At 34.1% G+C, this 5,606-nt stretch overlaps 1 long non-coding RNA gene across 1 annotated transcript; it reads left to right on the forward strand.

The window, feature by feature from the left end:
* Nucleotides 1–488: 488 nt before the first annotated feature.
* On the forward strand, nucleotides 489–2,683 carry LOC127864298 (uncharacterized). Its single transcript, XR_008041688.1, has 3 exons — nucleotides 489–704; nucleotides 1,262–1,372; nucleotides 1,992–2,683. It is a non-coding gene; the product is annotated as an uncharacterized LOC127864298 (long non-coding RNA).
* Nucleotides 2,684–5,606: the final 2,923 nt, after the last annotated feature.

The raw sequence follows: 5,606 nt of genomic DNA on the forward strand, positions 1-5,606 counted from the left end.
AGTAGTAGTAGTAGTAGTAGCAGTAGTAGCAGCAGTAGTAGTAGTAGTAGTAGTAGTAGTAGTAGTAGTAGTAGATGTAGTAGTAGTAGTAGTAGAAGTAGAAGTAGTAGTAGTAGTAGTAGTAGCAGTAGTAGTAGTAGTAGTAGTAGTAGTAGTAGGTAGTTGTTGTTGTTGTTGTGGCTGTTGTAATAGTAGTAGTAGTTTTGCAGAAGTAGTAGTAGTAGTAGTAGTACTAGTAGTAGAAGTAATAGTAGTAACTTTCAAAGCAATGTCTACAAGTTTAAATTCCTTAACCCTGTTCAAGGTGTATACACACTCAATATTTAACTACAGTCCAGGTTTGCAATTAACAAACTATCTGAGGTGCCTGTGTGTGAGTCAGATGTGTCTGCGGCTAATCTATTGGTTATAAAATATCACAGCCTTTTCTGATTGGCGGAGTTCAAATACAGAAAGTTTACCTGTTAGACTGAAATTCTGGTGAAGGCGTATTGAAGAAAAAATGCAGGTTAAACTTGTTGTTAAAATGAAGTTAATGTAATTTCACAAACAGTAGAGTTTAACTTAATGAGTTTTTCCATTAACAAGAATTTCTTAAAATAATAATGTATGGATATCATTTGGAAAGTGACATGAAATGTTGTTAAAAAGTGATGCATACAAGTGTTTCAGAAGTCTGTCTAGGAATAGAACAACAACTGAAGGTTTGTGCTTTTCATTATTTCTAAATATTCCTTTAAATTTATTCTTCTTATGTCATCATTGTAGACCTTTTTTATGTGACATTTTAGGTAAAAGTATGGCAAATATAGAAGTTTAAAAGCAGCTGTCACACACATTTTCACAAAGTGCAGTTTGCAGCTTGATAAAGGAAGTCCTATGTGGAGATATTAATAAGCTTGAATGTAGTATCGGAAGTTTATAATGCATGGCTAGGGAACTGAGGCTAAGGGAGTTATGTGCTGTGCATGATGAGAACTCAATGCTCATTAATGCTGTTAATGTTTATAAATAAATTAATTAAACCAATAGCATTGTTTTTTAGGTTTCACTGTACATTTTCATACCAATAGAATTACACATCATTCTAATTATAGCAATAATAAATTTGTACTAATCATACCTACAAATTTTGTTATGCTATGCTTTGTGATGTATTAACTTCATTGTAAGTTATTATTTAAAGACAATTTTACTAAATATTTAAAACAATACTTGAATTATTTTCTATATACATTTTCATTATGTGCTTTAACTGTAGCTGACCAGTTGATGGAAGATACTGCAGAGTTTGGCAGGGAAATAACCCAAGACAGCAAAGCGGCTCTTTTGGCGCATTTACCAAGAGGACTAACATGGCCACAAATTCATGGTAAATATTGTTATGCCCCGGGCTCATATAAGTAATTTAGTGTTAACCACCTGAAAGTATTTTGTCTTTTTGGTATCCAATATTTTGGTCTAGTTTCAATTACAGGTTATTTTTATATGAATTAGCAAATTAGCATATCTTTCATATAGCAATATCTGAATATAAAATTCCTATATATGTTTGAGTTTCCAGATACATGCTAGTGTACCCCGTTTTGGGGCATTTAAGAAAACAACAATATAAATTTCAAAATAAAAGAGAGTCATATAAAAATATAAGTTAAATCAACAATTTATTCACTTGAAAGTCTCAGTTTTCCTGTGTGGTTGCCTGTTTGCAAGTAGATTAAAGCCCGCTTGCAAACTTTAAGAGAATAAATTTCAGTAAATGGAAAAGAAATAATTGCTAACTACTTAGGATCGTAAATGTTCGCTCAAATACAAAAAAGCCAGATGTACCGAATTGAGCAGTGATATGAAATATCTAAAATATATTAAAATATGAATGAGCATTGAAGTATAGATATTCAATCATATGATTGCTGCACATTTACTTTTACAGATGAATGTAAAAAACTTATGACTTTCTTGTAATATTGTTTGCTTTGTTTTCCTTTCAGAGATCATGCAGGAGCCGCACAGTATAACAGCAGTACAAGTTCTATAAAAGATCCACGACCTACTGAAGCCCAGCTAATTAACAAAAAAGTTTTTAAAAACTGTAATTTTATCCCACCTGGGTACTTATAATTTACTAAGCTGCCTTCACAAGTTTTAGACTTGCAATTATATTTTAAACTGTCACTTGGAAAGTAATACATGTACATGCATTCATGTTCTGAATTTCTTTGAACAATAAAATTATATAAAAGTATTTTAATGAAATTGAGCACCTAAATTGCATTAAAGTGAAAGTAGCTGAGAAAAATAGTATCCTTTATTGTTCTCATGGGCAGCTACATATATTGTGACAAACATGAAGTAGCTAAAATAACTTAAATTTTTCATTTTGTTTCTTGTATATCGTTTGTACAGGGTTCGTGAATTGTTACTGTATATTACTTGACTTGCTTGTATTTTGTTACTTTGAATACATGTTGTTAAGGTTGCATTATACTTTTTAACTTTTAAAGTAGCGCCTGTTCTGTTATGTAAGGCCCTGATTTATGATAATGGACCTAGAGGCTTTGTAAGCATGTATTAAACAACACTTGTTTGATCTGAATAATTTGTTAAATAAATGTAACACAATTTGTAATCTGATGTTATATTTTGATGAATTGTGAACAAAATAATACATCGAAGAAACTAAGGCATTATGTTGATTTTTTGTTTTGTTTTAATCTAACCTTAAATTATGATTTATTTAAGCTGTGAGTATTGTATTCATTTAATACATGAATATTGTTTTTAGACCAGAAATTTCTTTTTCTATTCAGTGACCATGGTAAACGCTGGACAATTTTCCATGTTATACCAGGCATCCATGGAATATTAAACAAAGAAAAAACCTGGAACATTTTCCAGGGTTTTCCAGCCAGCATGGAAAAAATACCGTCCGAATACTCCATGTAATCTGGAAAACCCTGGAAAAAAATCCATGGTTTTCCATGGTTTTCCAGATTACATGGAGTATTCGGACGGTATTTATTCCATGCTGGCTGGAAAACCCTGGAAATTGTTCCATGGTAATTATTCCAGGAAGCCTGGAAAACCATGGAAACTATTCCAGGCTATTTCCACATACCATGGACAATTTTCCACACTTTTTTTTTAAATATTGACGCTGGAAAAGGCTGGAAACTTAGTCCGAATACTCCAGCCTCATATTTTCCATGGATTTCCATGGAAAACCCTGGACAAAGTACACCCGGGTGAGTAGACAGCCACTAAACCATGTTACAATTACGCCCCAGGGTTTTGAGTAATTGAAGCATACAGGGGTTTCACTGGCCCCAAAAAAGTTGTCGCAACTTTTTGGCGACATGAAATCCTTCAATTAATATGACCTTAATCTGAACTTATCTTTCATGACAATCAATAAAAAAATATGTTCAACTAAATAATGTCATTGACTATGTTATTACTTTAATAACTATAATTTTCTATAATTATCCAAATTACAAGGAATAACTTTAATAAGTCTGAATATTATTTGTATATCAGTATGATAAACATCACAGGTGACAAAAATAATCAAATAATTTTAAGTTGAGACAAGCTAAACTTTAAATTGACTTCAATGCAAGAGTTGGCACTTACTAGGAAGGAGTCCTTGGACACCATGGAGTGGTCCACTACAACAGCAATGGTCTTCTTTTACTCCAGACATGAGATGAACATAAACTTCTGATCACAAACACTTATAATCTTGCCCCTCAATCAACTCCCATTAACAAACGTCATGGATGCACCCTCGCTTAAAACACTGGCATCTTATTGACTATGGTATCTTGAGAAAAGATGTACAAATGACCAAATCAATGTCGGTTACCAAATTCTCGACACACTACCGCCTCATCATTACCAAGCCCAACATATACATATTCAGCCCAAACAATGTTGGCAAAGAAAGAAGTGCCCTTTACCCTTGAACATTGCCAAGTTAAATACTGCCGGCTGCATGCTGTCTTTTGTGAATGCTCTGGAAGAGCGTTGGATTGGGCATCACTCAGAAAGCTGTTTAATGCTACAGCTACAGCCACCCTTGGTGCAAGAAACTCAAGGACTGGTATGATGAGAGGACATTAAGCAGTTATTTGATGAGAAACACCATCTCCACAAAGCCTACAACAGAAACCCCAAGTCCATGGCCAGGAATGATGCATTCAACAACATAAGCATAAACTTTGTAAGATGCAAGATGCTTATATTAGCAAACAAGAGCTGTCAGAGGACAGCCCGCTCGACTATTCAAGTGCTTGACAGTATAACATAAGCCACCATAGGGAAATTTTTCATATTCAATATTTTATTAGACTATCTTTCAAAAACAAAAAAAGGAAAAAAATATTTATTTTCTTTTGGGGGGGGGGGGAGGGTAGTGGGGGTAGGGGGGTGAGAGGGGGGAATAATGTTGGGTGTGTTAATTTATTAGATGATTTAAAAAAAAAATGGGGGGGGGGGGGTTGGGGGGTGGAAGGATTCTGGGTAGGGGTGTGGGGTATTGTTTGGGTGGAATCCATTGTGGTTTTCAGGTAAGTGTTGTTTTGTCGAAGTAATAATAAAATATGATCATAAATAAAGAAGTTATGGCAATTTAAGCAAAATGTTCCATTATCTAAGTGTAAAAGGGGCCATAATTATGTCAAAATGCTTGATACAGTGGTCTGCTCTTGTTTATAGGTTGGGGTCATGTTGGTAAACAAGTATGCAACATATAAAAGCAAACTGTCAAAGGATATAGAAAATATTTGGGGTAGTATGCAAACTTTAACATAGATTTATCAATAATATGCATATTATAAGTATAAAAGGGGCAATAATTATGACAAAATGCTTGATAGAGTTGTCTGCTCTTGTTTATAGCTTGGGGTCATGTTGGTAACCAAGTATGCAAAATATGAAAGCAATATGCCAAGGGACAATGAAAATAAATGGGGTAGTACGAAAACTATTACATTTGCTGCATATTATAAGTGGAAAAGGGGTCATAATTATGACAAAATGCTTGATAGAGTTGTCTGCTCTTGTTTATAGGTAGGTGTCATGTTGGTAAACAAGTATGCAAAATATGAAAGCAATATGTCAAGGGACAAAGAAAATATTTGGGGTAGTACGAAAACTTTAACATTTGCACGCTAACGCAGACGCTAATGCTAACGCAGAAGGTCACGCCGACGCCGGGGTGAGTAGGATAGCTCCACTATGTATATATTTTATATATAATAGTCGAGCTAAAAAGCTGTCAAAAGCTGTGCCGATAGGAACAATTATAAGAAATGTTACCAGTCTTTGAAATTAGATTTGAAATGTTACATGCCAGTCATGCTAGTTACTTAAGAATGGTTACATGCCAAACTTATTGTTTACATGCCCGAACTTTTTAAACCAAAAATATAACAAATCACAACATTTTAGCACTTAAATGCTACACATAGTAAAGCAGAACATGTGTTTCAATGGTAGTGAATACAATGTCATCTAATCAGTCACTAGAATAAGGACGGTCGATCGTTACACCAATGCTCTTAAACAGAGCGTTCTTTGATGGTGTCCTCGTACTGTTTCTTGGC

Source organism: Dreissena polymorpha, chromosome 1, assembly GCF_020536995.1.
Source record: "Dreissena polymorpha isolate Duluth1 chromosome 1, UMN_Dpol_1.0, whole genome shotgun sequence".
In the NCBI taxonomy this organism is placed as follows: Eukaryota; Metazoa; Mollusca; class Bivalvia; order Myida; family Dreissenidae; genus Dreissena; species Dreissena polymorpha.